Raw genomic sequence first — 15,198 nt, 5'->3', positions numbered from 1 at the left:
ATACACATTTTGGCATGCCCGGTGGGACCCCACTATGGGTCATTTAATCATCAATTTCTATCTATATGTTGTTTTTTCTAACAATCTAATGTTTCTTGTTGTTTGAGTGAGTTGTAGGGTGTTTCACTTGTTTTTGCAGGTTGAAGGGCGCACTTAGGAAGAAGACATACCCTCAAAAATTCGAAAATAACAAAAAAATTTAAAATTTCTGAAAAAAATCCGCATTTTTTAGCTTTTTTCGTGTAGTGTTGTCTCCGCAGTTTGGCGTCTGCGCCTGCAAACTGTCGTCTCCGCCAACTACTCAATCGTCTCTGCAACCAAACCAACATCTCCGTAGTTTGGCGTCTCCGACTAGTTTTCTGTTGTCGGCACCGCCACTAGACTGTCATCTGCGCATTCTCAACTGTTGTCTCTGCAGATCAGCGTCTTCGCCAGATACTCTGTCGTCTCCGCCGTCGCCTCTCCTGTTCTGTCATCTCCGCTGTCGCCAACCCAAACCGTCGTCTTCGCAAATCAGCATCTCTGCAAATCAGCGTCTCCGCTTGTCTCCTATTTTTTGTGCTGCAAAACTGACCTTTCGTCTCCGCATCTTTCTCTGTCATCTCCGCAAATTGGCATCTCCGCCTTTTGAACTGTCATCTTTGCCTATTTATGTTGCATTTTTGTTTTACCATATCGGTTCCTGCACTTTTTTTTTTTTTTTTTTTTAAAGAGTATAAATCAAAATTTGATTTTTAGTGGTTCCGTAGGAAATAGACCATTCTAAGCATTTTTACGCATATCAAAAAGAACAAAAAAAGTTTTTAAAAAAATTTCCATAGTTAAGCTTTCATTTTGAAAGATTTTGGGTGACTAATTAATTTGCTTTTTTTGTCTCATTGCAGGTTGGAGCAACGAACTTAATCATGTTTTTTAAGTTTTTCTTGGAATGAACTTGCATGTTTAAACACATTTTCCTTTGAATGTATGTTGCTCAAAACACACTCTTGAATGTAATGGATTAAAATCAATCTTTCTTGGAATGCATGCTTAAAACAAACAAACTCAATCTTGAATGCATAAGATCAATTAACCATTGCAATATTGCATAAGATCCATTCTGCTTCAACGAGTGGGACTAGGGTTTCTTCCTCAATCATGGCCAAATGAAAATCCTTCTAGGATCAAGAACAATATTCAGAAAAATGAAGGTGAAAGGGGAGTATCTCCTCTGCTCCTTTTTCCCATGGCCATATTCTAGCCTTGGAATTAGATGGTAGATTTTCTAGAAATGGGATTCTATGGGTGATCACTACCTACATCCCGTTAGTGCCTACATGGGCTAACTCGATTCTGTTGTGCTTTGGATCTAGTAGTAACAATTATTTTTCCCCTTAGACTAAGAGAAAGGGGAAATTTCCTAGGGTCCCTCTTCGGGTGGACTATCAAAAGGATTCTTATCATAAATATCCTTCGTGTGAACCCTCAAAGGAGCTTCATACCATTATCATAAGTAACCCTCACTCTGACAAAATGTGGGAAACTCACAACTCTTGAGGCATCTTTATGAAATGGAGCGAATCCAGTCCAACTAATTTTAGTGTCTGAATAATTTCAATCCTAGAGAATCAGGTAAGTATCACTAATCTTCTTAATAAAACTTTGTTTATGGAATGTAAATCAAAAGAACTCAAGAATAATCTATTATGTAGGGGCCCTTTCTTCTTAGAAGGCCAATTCGTTAAATTCTTTGAATGGAACCCTAATTTTATGTTGAATACAATTGGTTAATTGTGTGTTGTGATGTTACACAAATGCCATATCATTATTAGTCAATGTATGTCAAGCTCACTTGGGTAGTGAAGACAGTTCTTAGTGTCTACAGAGCATTCTTGTGTTTGCCTAGTTCAGAAGGCAGTGTCTACCGAGTTCACTTAGGTGTCAAAGGAAAAGTTGTAGAAAGTGAGTGTTAACCAAGCTCACTTGAGTAACAAAGGAAAGTTGGATGGAACTAGTGCTAACCAAGCTCACTCAGTTGCCAAAGGATTTTTGCAAGTTTGCAGTGTTAACCAAACTTTTGTTGGTTAACAAAGGCAATCATTTCTGAGTCAGTTTCTACCGAATTGGGTTGGCTAATGAAGGATTTTCTTATTTTTTTGTACTAAGCTTAATTGGTTTATCTATTGATTCTAGCCGACTAAGGTGATGAATATTGATTATTCTAAGTTGTATTTGAGTTGACTTAACAAAGTGGAAGATATAAGTATAAGGTCAAGTGGTGATTTCAAAGTGTGTAATTTATGAAGATGTTATTGACTATTTGATGATGAGAAGAGGAAGTGAATTTGAAGGATAAGCAGAATATCCTTGTGGAGCAGCAAAGCTACATTCAATCAGGAAGGATCAAGTCTAAGCTAGAATAGAGATCTGAAATCAACAAATTAGTTGCATTCAAATTAGGTCATCTCATTTTTACTCTCTAACCATTGTAGCAATGATCTAAATATCCTAACAAAGTTGGCTTAACAGTTATTTACAAATCCTCTAACAAGGTGGCAGTTTTATTGAATTGTCTAAAGACCTCTAACAAAGCTACTCCTAATAGGGTGATTAAATCCTCTCATAGGGTCACACATAATAGTGTGTTTTGTAACCTTTAACAGGGTTGGCTCCTAATAGTGGCTCACTTTAAAATAGTGAAAATCAGTAACTAGTTGCAATTGGTGATTTTCTCCAAATTGGGTTTCCATGTTAAATCCTGGTGTCAAATATGTTCATGCTATTTTCTTTTATGTGTTTGCAACTAAGATAAAGTAATGGTAATCATAGATAACATCTAAAGTTTTATGTGTTAATAATTTATCGAGCTAATCTAGTTGTTACTGAGTTTCAACATTCGGTGTGTTTACCAAGCTTTAGCAGTATTCAGTTATCTATTTGCATTTTTTACTAACATCTAAGGGATCTAGGATTTATTTTTGTAGTAACTCATTCACCCCTCCCCTCTCATTTACTCCTCTTATATTTCCAACAATTAGTATCAGAGCTTTTGGTGCTTGCAAAGAAGGTTTCAAGTACCTAAGCTAAAGATCAGGATGTCTTACAAAAGAGAGATTCCCAAACTGAATAAAGATAATTTTATAGCATGGCAAGGACTTATGAGGCTACACATGGCTACCATTAGTGATTCAAGTTGCAAGTATCTTGATTATGAATATAAGACTCTCACTGGAACATTATCAGTTGAAGATATTGCTGAAAAGAAAAATCATAATCTCATGATGATAGATATTGCATCTGCTCTTAGTTATGTTGAATTTGATGAGGTAAAAGATTGCAAAATTGCTTTTGAAATGTGGAACAAACTGAAAGATATCTATGGAGGAGATGACAATGTAAGAAGAGCCAAAGGAGAAAGCCTTAGAGGACAATTTGATCAAATGAGAATGAAAGAAGATGAAAACATTGAAAAATATGTGGAAAGGATAAATGCTAGTGTAAGTGCAATCAAAGCATTTGGAGGAGACATTAAGGAGGAAACTGTTGTAAGTAAAGTGCTCAGAACTCTTCTTCTTATTTATGCAATTAGATTACCTGCTATTCAAGAAATGAGATGTGGTCCAAATAATAAAATAGGCTTGGATGCTCTAGTTGGAAGATTAACAGCTTTTGAATTAGACAATTATGATAGCTATGTTCCTGGTTCAAATAATATAGAATCTGCATTCAAAGCAAAAACTCTCACTCAAAGAAAATGGTAAGAAATCAAAGTCCAATCAACTAGGAAGTGAAGAAGATGGATCATCAAAAGAAAGTCTAGATAGGATCTTGAAGTTGTTGAAGCCCTGCTTGCAAGGAAGTACTCCAAAGGAAGAGGAAAGTACGAAGGTAAAGTTCCTATGATCTTCTTTTCTTGTGAAGAAATTGGTCACATTGTTGCTAGGTGTCCAAATAAGGGAATCAAGGATGAGAAGAAAAGAAATAAGAATAAAGGTAAGAAGGACTCCAAGAACTACAAGAACAAAGGTAAGAAATCTTGTTTTATAGCTAAAGATTCAAATAACAGTGAAGATGAAATGGTATATATTGCTATGAAAGATGAATCCGATAATGAAGGAGATAAGATGGAACTTATCTCTCATGTTCACAAAAATGATATATGGATTATTGACAGTGGCTGCTCACATCATATGACTGGTGACAAAACAAAATTTGAGCATATGGAATATTATGATGGACGTAGTGCAAGATTTGGAAACAATGAACCTTGTAATATAAAAGGAAAAGGATGTATCTTGTTGACCAAAGAACTTGTATGTGACAATACTTTTTGGGTTGAAGGACTAAAGCATAATCTATTGAGTGTGGCACATGTGAATAACATTGGATTCAAGGTAGAAATCATGAATGGATAGGGCAAACTATTGGATGGGAAAGGAAATTTGGTTGGATCTGGCAAGCAAACAAAAGGTAATCTATTTTATCTTGATCGCATTGATTGTTCATGTTTTATTGCTCAAGTATAGAAAATTTGGCTATGGCACAAAAGGCTATGTCATGTGAATTTTGATAATCTAGTTAAGATAAGCAAACATGGAAGAGTAAGAGGTATTCCTATTTTTAAGAAGCCTGATATGGATCTATGTAAGAATTGCCAAATTGTCATCCGTAAGAGCAAGAAGAATAAAAAATAGAGCCCAGTCTGGTGGGGCTTGGTTATGGAATATCACACTACACACCATCTGCCCCTATTCTATAAAGGTGTTGGCAATAGGGAATCACGTGTGCCCCTAGAATGTAGTGCATTTCAAGATCAAGATGCAGATCCCATTGAGTTTGGGTACCCATGCACAATCAGCTTGAAGCTACACTATCATTCCCACTCAACTTGTAAACATTTCCTATGTGGAGGTGGATTAATTGTTGGAGGCCCCTACTATTCTAACAACCAAAAGCAAGAAAAATAGATAGAAGCTTCTTAACTTCTCTCTAAAAGGCAAGCTTGACCGAGGGTGCCCAACCCACCTTAGAATAGTAGGGCATGCCAAGCACAATTTACCCCCACCCCCACTATATTTTAAGGCCCCCTTGCCCAAAAAAGATATCCCTCCTTTCCCCCATCACTAATTCAAGGCAAGTGTAGAAATGCCCTTTTTACTATCTATAGTCAAGTAATCTATTTAGGGGGAATAATCTACCCCTTAGTATTCTATGGGGATCCCCTTACCATTCTATGGTCTGTCGGGCTATCCATTCCCACCCTGTAGTGCAATTGAATCTACTACGGGAAACTCAGAGCAAAGACTATCAGTTAGGAGAAGTCTTGGAAATTATTTGTACAGACTTATGTGGACCTATTGGAATAGAGAGTTATAATGGAGAAAAATTTTTCATTCTTTTTGTTGATGACTATTCTAGAATGGTGACAATAATGTACCTAAAAAAAAAATTAGAAGCCTTTCAAAAATTCAAGTGGTTTCTGGCAAGAGTAGAAAAAGAAACTAGAAAGAAGTTGAAATGCTTAAGATCAAATAGAGGTGGTGAATTCATCTCCCATGAATTCAAAAATTTCTACATTGAAAGAGGAATCAAAAGACAAGTATCAGCCCCTGGTACACCACAGCAGAATGGTATAAAAGAAAGAAGAAATAGATCTATCATGGACTGTGCAAGAACACTGATGATTGAAAAGAATGTTGCTCTCAAATACTGAAAGGAAGCTATTAGCATTGCAATTCATACCTTGAACAAAGTTCACTTGAAGAAAGATTCAAACAAAACACCTTATCAGCTATGGTATGGCTACAAACCTAATGTAAGTTACTTAAAAGTATTTGGCAGCAAATGTTATATATTGAAAGAATCTAGAAAAGGAAATTTTGATGTAAAAGGTGATGAAGGCATATTTCTAGGATACTCCTACAGAAGTAAAGCATATAGGTGTTTGAATTTGTCTACTCACAAAATTATAGAAAGTGCACATGTTAGAATTCATGAATTTGCAAAAAAGAGTGATGAAGAAAGCAACATGGAACTTGAAGATTATAGAAGATTTGTTTACTATGAACTTGATACTCTAGAAAATCTATCTAAGAGAAAAGAAGCTTCATCTCTTGAGTCCCCAGAAACTCCAATAGTTACCGAGTTGCAAACAGTGAAACCCAAGCTACAAAGACCCGAGTCACAATCAAAGGCTACCGAGCTAGTTCAAACCGAGCCTAATGGACCTGAGTCACAAATAGAAGGACCTAATCTTGAAACTAAAATTCAAGAAGATGGTGGAACTCATTTAAAGACCGAGGAGCCTATGTTAGTAAGATATGTCAGAAGGCATCATGCACCTAGTCAGATCATTGGAGAGAAATCTGATGGAATAATGACAAGAAGCAAATTAAAAGGTACATGTTTACTTGCTAAATTTGAACCTAGAAGTGTTCAGGATGCTCTGGAAAATGAAAGTTGGATTGAAGCAATGAATGAAGAAATAGAACAAATAAAAAAGAGCAAAACTTGGACTCTTGTTCCTAGACCCAAGGATAAAAATGTAATTGGTACAAAGTGGGTATTTAGAAATAAGCTGAATGAAGATGGAAAAGTATTAAGAAACAAAGCAAGATTAGTGTGCAAAGGTTATTCTCAAGAAGAAGGTATTGACTATGGTGAGACTTTTGCTCCTGTAGTAAGACTAGAAGGTGTTAGAACTTTACTAGCATATGCAACACATAGAGGATTTGAAGTATATCAAATGGATATCAAATCTACATTCTTGAATTGAATTCTTGATGAGGAAGTCTACATTGAGTAACCAGGAGGGTTTTGTAGATCCTAGCAAAAGAGACATGGTTTGCAAACTACACAAAGCATTATATGGTCTCAAACAAGCCCCCAGAGCTCGGTATGAAAGACTCCATAATTACTTGGTACAGATTGATTTTCAAAGGACTAATGATAAAAGTAGTCTATATATCAATGAAGGACCAAATAAGAAGATTGTGTTGGCAGAAATATTGTTGATGATACTCTATTTACAGGAAATGATGACTTATGCAAAGCATTTTTAGAAGAAATGGGTAAAGAATTTGAGATGTCCATGTTTGGTGAAATAAAATTCTTTGTTGGATTGCAAATACAACAAAACAAGAATGGTATCTACATCACTCAATCTATGTATATCAAGGAGATACTAAAGAAATTTGGAATGGAAGATTCAAAACCAGTTGAAACACCTATGTCTACTGGACATAAGCTTTCCAAAAATGATAATTCCAAAGAAGTAGATAAGACCACTTACAAATCAATGATTGGAAAATTACAGTATGTAGTACACACAAGGCTTGATATTGCTCTAGAAATTGGAATGGTGGCAAGATTCTTAGTAAATCCTAAACAAAATCACATGATGGAAATCAAGACAATCATGAGATATCTGAAAGGTATTGAAGACTATGGTTTATGGTACAAACTTAGAGGTAATTTGACCTTGAAAGTATTTACTGATGATGATTGGGCAAGAATTCTTAATGACAAAAAAAGCACTAGTCGTGGAGCATTCTTTCTTGGTAAAAGACTAGTATCATGGACAAGCAAGAAGCAAAATTGTACATCTCAATCCATAGCAGAGGCGGAATATGTGGCAACAACAATCAATTGTTCTAACATTGCTTGTTCAAACAACTGTTGGAAGGAATGAAGGAAAAGATCAAAGATCCAGTTGTCATATATTGTGATAACACCAATGCAATCAATATATCAAAGAATCCAATAATGCACTCTAAAACAAAGCATATTGCTATAAAATATCACTTCTTAAGAGAGTTAGTGCAAGATAAAGAAGTCAGACTAGAATATGTAAATACAAAGGAATAGATTGTAGAAATATTCACCAAGCCAGTGCCTAATCATGCATTTATGTATCTAAGAGGTAAGCTAGGGGTCATTCCCCTAACTGAAATTCACTAAATGAAGTTTAGTGAATGCATCACCCAGAACCTGTTGAAGATCAATAAGTTGGTGCAAAACTAGCAAGGGCATATTGCAGATGAATTAGTACTTAAGGTATATTAGTATTTAGAAAATTATTGTCTTTGACATGTGTTGCCAAAGAGGGAGAAGTTTACTATCATATCTCTGAGAAATTTTTGGAACCAAAACAAAGCTACGAGCTAGAGAGGGAGAAGTTTTCTGAAGAAGAAATTTTTTGAAAGAGGGAGAAAGTTCTAAATGAACTTGGTAGTAGCTATTGCAGATAGAATCTACTAAAAAGAAGAGCTCATACTAATAGAGGGAGTTCTCAAGTCTAAAATCCAAAATTTCATTGTGCTATGACATGTTGTGTCGCCATCAATGCCAAAGAGGGAGATTGTTGGATACAATTAGTTAATTGCGTGTTGTCTTTGATGTTACACAAATGTCATATCATTATCAATCAGTATATGCTGAGCTTACTTGGGTAGTGAAGACAGTTCTTAGTGTCTATTGAGTGTTCCTATGTCTACCTAGTTTAGAAGGTAGTGTCTACCTAGTTCACTCGGGCATCAAAGAAAAAGTTGCAAGAAGCGAGTGTTAAACAAGCTCACTCAGGTAACAAAGGAAAGTTGGATGGAACTAGTGCTAACTGAGCTCACTTGGTTGCTAAAGGATTTTTGCAAGTTTGCAGTGTTAATCAAGCTTCTGTTGGTTAACAAAGGAAATTTTTTTTGAGTAAGTTTCGACCGAGTTGGGTCGGCTAATGAAGGATTTTCTTTTTTTTTTGTACTAAGCTTAATTTATTTATATATTGATTCCAACTGACTAAAGTGATGAATATTGATTATTCTAACTTATATTTGAGCTAACTTGACAAAGTGGAATATATAATTATAAGGTGAAGTTGTGATTTCAAAATGTGTAAGTTATGAAGATGTTATTGAAGATTTGATGATGACAAGAGGAAGCAAATTTGAAGGATAAGTAGAATATCCTTGTAGAGCAACAAAGCTATATTCGATCAAGAAGGAACAAGTATAAGACAAAATAGAGATCTTAAATCAGAAAATTAGTTACATTCAAATTAGGTCATCTCATTATTACTCTCTAACCATTGTAGCAGTGATCTAAATCTCCTAATAGAGTTGGCTTAATAGCTATTTGCAAATCCTCTAACAAGGTCTCAATTCTATTGAATTGTCTAAAGACCTCTAACAAGGCCACTCCTAAGAGGGTGATTAAATCCTCTAACAGGGTCACACCTAATAGTGTGTTTCATAACCTTTAACAGGATTGGCTCCTAATAGGTCTCACTTCAAAACAATGAAAATTAGTAACTAGTTACAATTGGTGTTTTTCCCAAATTGGGTTTCCACGTTAAATCCTGGTGTTAAATATGTTCACGATATTTTCTTTTATGTTTTTGAAACTAAGTTAAAGTAATGGTAATCACATCTAAAGGTTTATGTGTTAATCATTTAAAGAGCTAATCTAGTTGTTACTGAGTTTCAGCATTCTATGTGTTTACCGAGCTTCAATAGTATTTAGTTATCTGTTTGCATTTTGTACTGACATCTAAGGGATCTAGGATTTATTTTTGTAGTAACTAATTCACCCTCCCCTCTTAGTTACTCCTCTTATATTTCCAACATTTCAATCATGAAACCATCAATGGTCAAATGGGTCTCCTTAAAAATTTCCCCATGGAGCTCCTCAATGAAAAAATTCTAAAACAAATCGAAGAATCACTAGGAGAATTTTGAGGATTGATGGAGGATTTCACCTCTTCCTTGGATATCAAAATCCTAGTTGACATAAAGGTGGGTGAATCCCCAATGAAACCTATTCAAATTATTGCTAATCAATCTATTTACTACCTTAACCCAAATATTTACCAAGGGAATGTGGAAGGTGGGTTGCTATGGTTCCCCTTTATGGAAACCTCTAATTTAGAAGCCCTAAAATTAATCTTTCTAGGAAGTGGTAGAAAAATGTAGGGCATCCATCACCCATGGGTAATTTCATTAATATTTTTTCCAATTTGGAGCCCATCAAGGATCTTGTGTCATGCTCTCTTACCTTCATAGTAAACCAAACTATCTCCAAGATTTTTTTCCTACTCCTTTAAGTATTTCACTCAGTCTAGATAAAGGAGGTTTCACCATTTCAGATGGTTTACCCTCCCTTGTAGAAGATCTGACAGCAACTCATAATCTAGTAACTCTTGATAAGAAGCATATGGGAGAGAATCTTTTATCTAGGGGAGTTGGCTCTCCTTTACTAGAAAATTATGACAGATGTAATATGGATATCACTCCGAATATCCCCCCTATCCCTTCTCATATGAGGTTAAGGTCTATTGTCATATCTTCTCCAAATTTTATGGATGCACTATCTCGAGAGTAAAGCCTCCTTTAACTCAAAAATGATTGGGGAAGAAAAGGAAAACTTATGTGCCCAACTCACTAAAAATCTCATTAACACGTGTACTAAGGAGATTGTTCTAGAAGGATCAACTACAAAAAAAGAAAAAAACATTAATCAACTACTTTCCCTAGGAGACGATGGCTATACACACGAAGATATTAGAAATGATCTTTTCAGTATGGAACAAGAGGAAAACCTTCAAGGATTGGAACAAACTTAGGAACCAAGGACTTCTCCTAATTTGAGTAAGGTATCAAAAACAAGAGGAAGGAGATCTTTGAATGAATTAAGATCTCTAAACATGGAGGCCAATGACCAAACTAAACTAACCAATCTATTTGATGTAGGTAAGGCGAAGCTCTTTCCCATAGGAAGATGAAGGTCATAACATGGAATGTTAGGGGCCTAAATGCCCCTAACAAGTAGTGCCTAGTTAAGTGTTTCCTTTCTCAATACAAACCTGATATTCTTATGATCCAAGAGACTAAAATGAATCTCAAGTGAGGAACTCTATTTCTCTGGCAAGAAATTGGGTTCAAGGAAAATGATTGGAAGCTTAGCTTTAGGGCTTTAGGATGTTTGGCTGTTATATGGAATCCCCAATCTATCTATCTTGCCCTCGTAAGAGGAGAAAGACACTGGATGCTAGTTCATATAAAAGCACAAAATTTGTGATTCTCTTTATTTAGTGTTTATGGGCCAACACCTACACATGATAAAATAAATTTATGGATAGAATTGGATGAAACTTTGATCCAGTTAATTTCCCCTAGCATTTTTGGGGGAGATTTTAATGTTATTACATCCTCTACAGATGAAAGAGGAGGTCTCTCAATACTGTCTCAAGCTTCACTTGATTTCAATATTTGGTTGTATCAAGAAACACTACTAGAGGTTGAATCTAAGGACAATGCCTTTACTTGGAATAATAGAAGACTAGGCTTCAACCAGATTATAGAAAAAATTGATAGATTCCTAATTGCTGGCAATCTACCTATAGAGGTTACCTCCATGTTATCTAAAACTCTTCCTCTCTCCAGGTCTAATCACCAACCAGTTCTCTTATCTTTTGAATCTAAGGGTTCCCTTGCTCATAATCCTTTCAATTTTGAAGTTCAAGGATGATAGTTTGCTTCCAACTTTGGAGCAATGGTGGACCAATTCTAAGATAGAAGGGTCTAGATTCTATAAAGTTGTCCAAAAACTTAAGATTATTAAACAAAATCTCATTTTTTGGAATAATCAAAACTTTGGCAATATCTTTGATTCTAAGATGTCAATAGAAGCTAGCCTAGCCCTCATTAATTTAGAAGATATTCTTATGGGCATGGATGCCAAATTATATGTCAAAGAAAGAGACCTAAGAATTAAATTAGAGGATATTCTAGCCAAAGAGGAAATGTATTGGAAACAAAAATCAAGGGAATCTTGGCTTAATGTTGGAGATTGGAATACTAAATTTTTTCACAATAGTACTAAACAAAGAAGAGACATTATAATATTTCTAAAATAAAAAATAAACATAACATTCAAGTTGATCAACCCTCTAAAATGGCGTAGTATGTTGTTTTTTTTTTTCAAAATATGCTTAACATCTTGGAAGGATCTCCTCTTCATTCACAAAATACACTTCTTAGACACATTCCAAAAATCATCTCTGGGGAGTAGAATAAAAATCTTCTTCAAAAAATTTCTAAGAGTGACATCACAAAATGCCTCATTCAAATGATCTTGGATAAATCTCTAGGACCGAATGGGTTCCACGCATGTTATTTTTAAAAATGCTAGTATTTTTTGGGTGACGAAGTTTCTGAAGCTCTAGAAAGTTTTAGAGACTTGAGTGGTTTGTTAAAAAAGGTCAATCACACATTTTTAACATTGATCCCTAAAATGGACTCACCAGAAAGCTTCAAGGATTTTAGGTGTATTTCCCTTTGTAACACTCCATATAAGTTATTGTCCAAAACATTGGCTAATCGTTTGACAAATATCCTTCCTCCTCTTATTAATGAAGAAAATTTGGATTTTGTTCGTGGAAGATCCATCTCTAATGGTATAATAATTGCAAAATAATCAATTCATTCCTTATCTAAGAATAATGAACCAAGTATGATGTAAAACTTGATATAAGTAAAGCTTATGATAAAATAGATTGGTGGTTCCTCTATAGATGCATTACTACCTTTGGTTTCTCTAAACGATGTGTACACCTAATTTTTTAATGTATTTCAACCCCCAAATTTTTTGTCTTGGTCAATGGGACTCTTGAAGGCTTCTTGCCTTCTAGAGGTTTTAGACAAGGTGTTCCTATTTCCCCATCTCTTTTCATTATTATATTTGAATCCTTGGGAAGAGTAGTGAATAGCTTCAAAATTAAGTAATCTCTAAAATGAATCTGCCTCTCCCAAAAATTAGATGTGACTACGCACTAGCAATTTGTTGATGATGCCATGCTATATGGGGTAGCAACTTGTAAGGAAGCCGACACCTTGAAAGAGGTCCTTCATTCCTATATGTTGGCCTCTGGACAAGAAATAAATCTGGCTAAATCTAAGATTTTCTTTTTTAATACTTCCTCATCTCGAGAAAAATATTATTGAGATCCTAGACACTAAAAAGGGATCCCTGCCCTATAAATATTTAGGAGTCTATTTGGAACAGGGGAGGAAAAAAATTTCAAGTTGGGATGCCCTTATTTGTAAAATCAAGTCAAAGATTCATACTTGGAAAGGTAAATGTTTATCCCTAGCTAGAAGAATTACTATGCTCAAATTCATTCTTTCTAGTATCCCCATTTATCAACTTTCAATCCCTGAGCTTCTAGCTTTGATTAGGGATCACCTCAATAAGATTCTAAAAGACTATTTTTGGTAGGGTTCTGAAGATAACAAGAAAATTTCTCTTCTAGCATGGGACAAGATTTGTAGATATTAAAAATATGAAAGATTAGGCTATGGCCCTGGGGGATAAATTGGTCTAGAAAATGATTAGAAATCCCAATCTAAAATGGGCAAGGAAATTATTTAATAAATACTTACATCTTAACGATTCCTTAAGTATTCTCAGACCCAATAGTCCTCCAAGTGGCTCAAATTTTTGGAACTTTTTACTATCATGTAGAACAATCATCTCCAATAAGGTTACTTGGAAAATTGGCAAGGGCGATCAAGTGAGATTCTAGACTGATTCCTAGGAAGGATACCCAATTATAAGTAAGCTCTTTAATTTTTGATCTTCTAGATCTATTCTTGTTCAGATAATTTGAGTGTGTTCCTTATTAATTATGTGGAATCAGATAGTGGTTTCCCCTTTGGGTGGAAATGGAAATATTTCTCTATCTTCCAATTACCCAAAGCTAAGGAAGAATTCCCCTATTAGATCCTAAAGGAGAAGAACTTTTTATTCTCAACTCTTGAAGATACACTCAAATGGGATGGTTCTAAGACCAGTGAATACAACACCAAGGATAGTTACAATTATATTTCATCTCTCAAATTACACCATAATGTAGAACTGCTATACTCTTTGTGTTGGGATGTCTTATGTCTCCCAAAAGTTGGGGCTTTCTCCTAGCTAGCTCTTCAAAATCACATCCTTACAACATACATAATAATAAAGTTTGGTTTCATTGGTCTGTCATGCTATCCTTTATGCTATTCCTCTAAGGGAAATGTGGAGCATCTCCCTCTTACTTGTTTGTTTTCTTCTAAAATATGGTATTGGCTCTATGGTAAAATGAATTTCAAGTTGGCTTTACCTAATTCAGTCTTGTCTCTTATGCTCTCATGGCCAAGGTTGAACTTTAAAAGTATATATTATGGTTTGTGGGTTATCTCCCCTTTCATTATTATTTGGGAATTATGGAAGGAGCATAATAGGAGGATCTTTAAAAACTCTAGTTTTTCTTGGGAACATCTTACTCTTAAAATTGAGTCTCTCATCGTCAAAACCCTTAACAGTAAAATTCTTAACTCTAGTGGAACTTCAAAATATATGTCAATTTGAGATACAAAAATAAGACTTTCTTGGCCCAATCTAAAACTCCTAGCCTTTTATGGTAAAGGGAAAGAAGATAATAATAAGAGTAGGGCTCAAAGTAGATGGTCTACCCCTACTACTAATTGGGTCAAACTCAACTTTGATGAGGCTTCTAGAGGTAACCCAGACATTGTTTCAATTGCTTGTTGTATCTCTAATAATCATGTGGACATTTTGGCTAAATACTTGAAACCAATTGGTAAGGCTACTAATAATGAAGAAAAATTTAAAGACCTTATTGAAGGATTGTGGCTTTGTATTAAACTAAATCTCAATCATGTTGAAATAGAAGGGATTATGCTATTATGGTCAATACTTTTAGAAGCAAATTTATCCCCAATTGGAGGCTGAATTCCCTCTTAGTTAAGGCTCTTGACTTGGTCTCTAGAATAAATTATTTTACCATTAACTACATCTGATGAGAGGGTTCTAGCTTGGCAGATAAACTAGCCAACAAAGGGGTTGATGGTAAAAAGATACTATCTCTTACTCTAATCCTATCTCACCTTAATTTCTTACTTTACATCTTAAGAATTTTATTTTCTCTCTCTAGTTTTATTTATTTTAATCTACTGCTTCTATTGTTTGTCTTCCCAATGTACACTTAATTCATGTACCTTTATTCGTTCATCCTCATTAATGCATTATAAAGTTGAGCTTTCCACACAAGTTTTTCTCTTCCCAATGCGGAAGTATTAAATGCATTTATGCCTCGACAAGATGGAAAACATTATCCTCCTTATTTATTGGGGATCATGGTCTCATTTTTCTTCACTTCTTGCCATATAT

Source organism: Cupressus sempervirens, chromosome 1 (assembly GCF_028749045.1).
Source record: "Cupressus sempervirens isolate cs-2001-9-10 chromosome 1, ASM2874904v1, whole genome shotgun sequence".
In the NCBI taxonomy this organism is placed as follows: Eukaryota; Viridiplantae; Streptophyta; class Pinopsida; order Cupressales; family Cupressaceae; genus Cupressus; species Cupressus sempervirens.
This window is presented reverse-complemented; position numbering follows the sequence as displayed.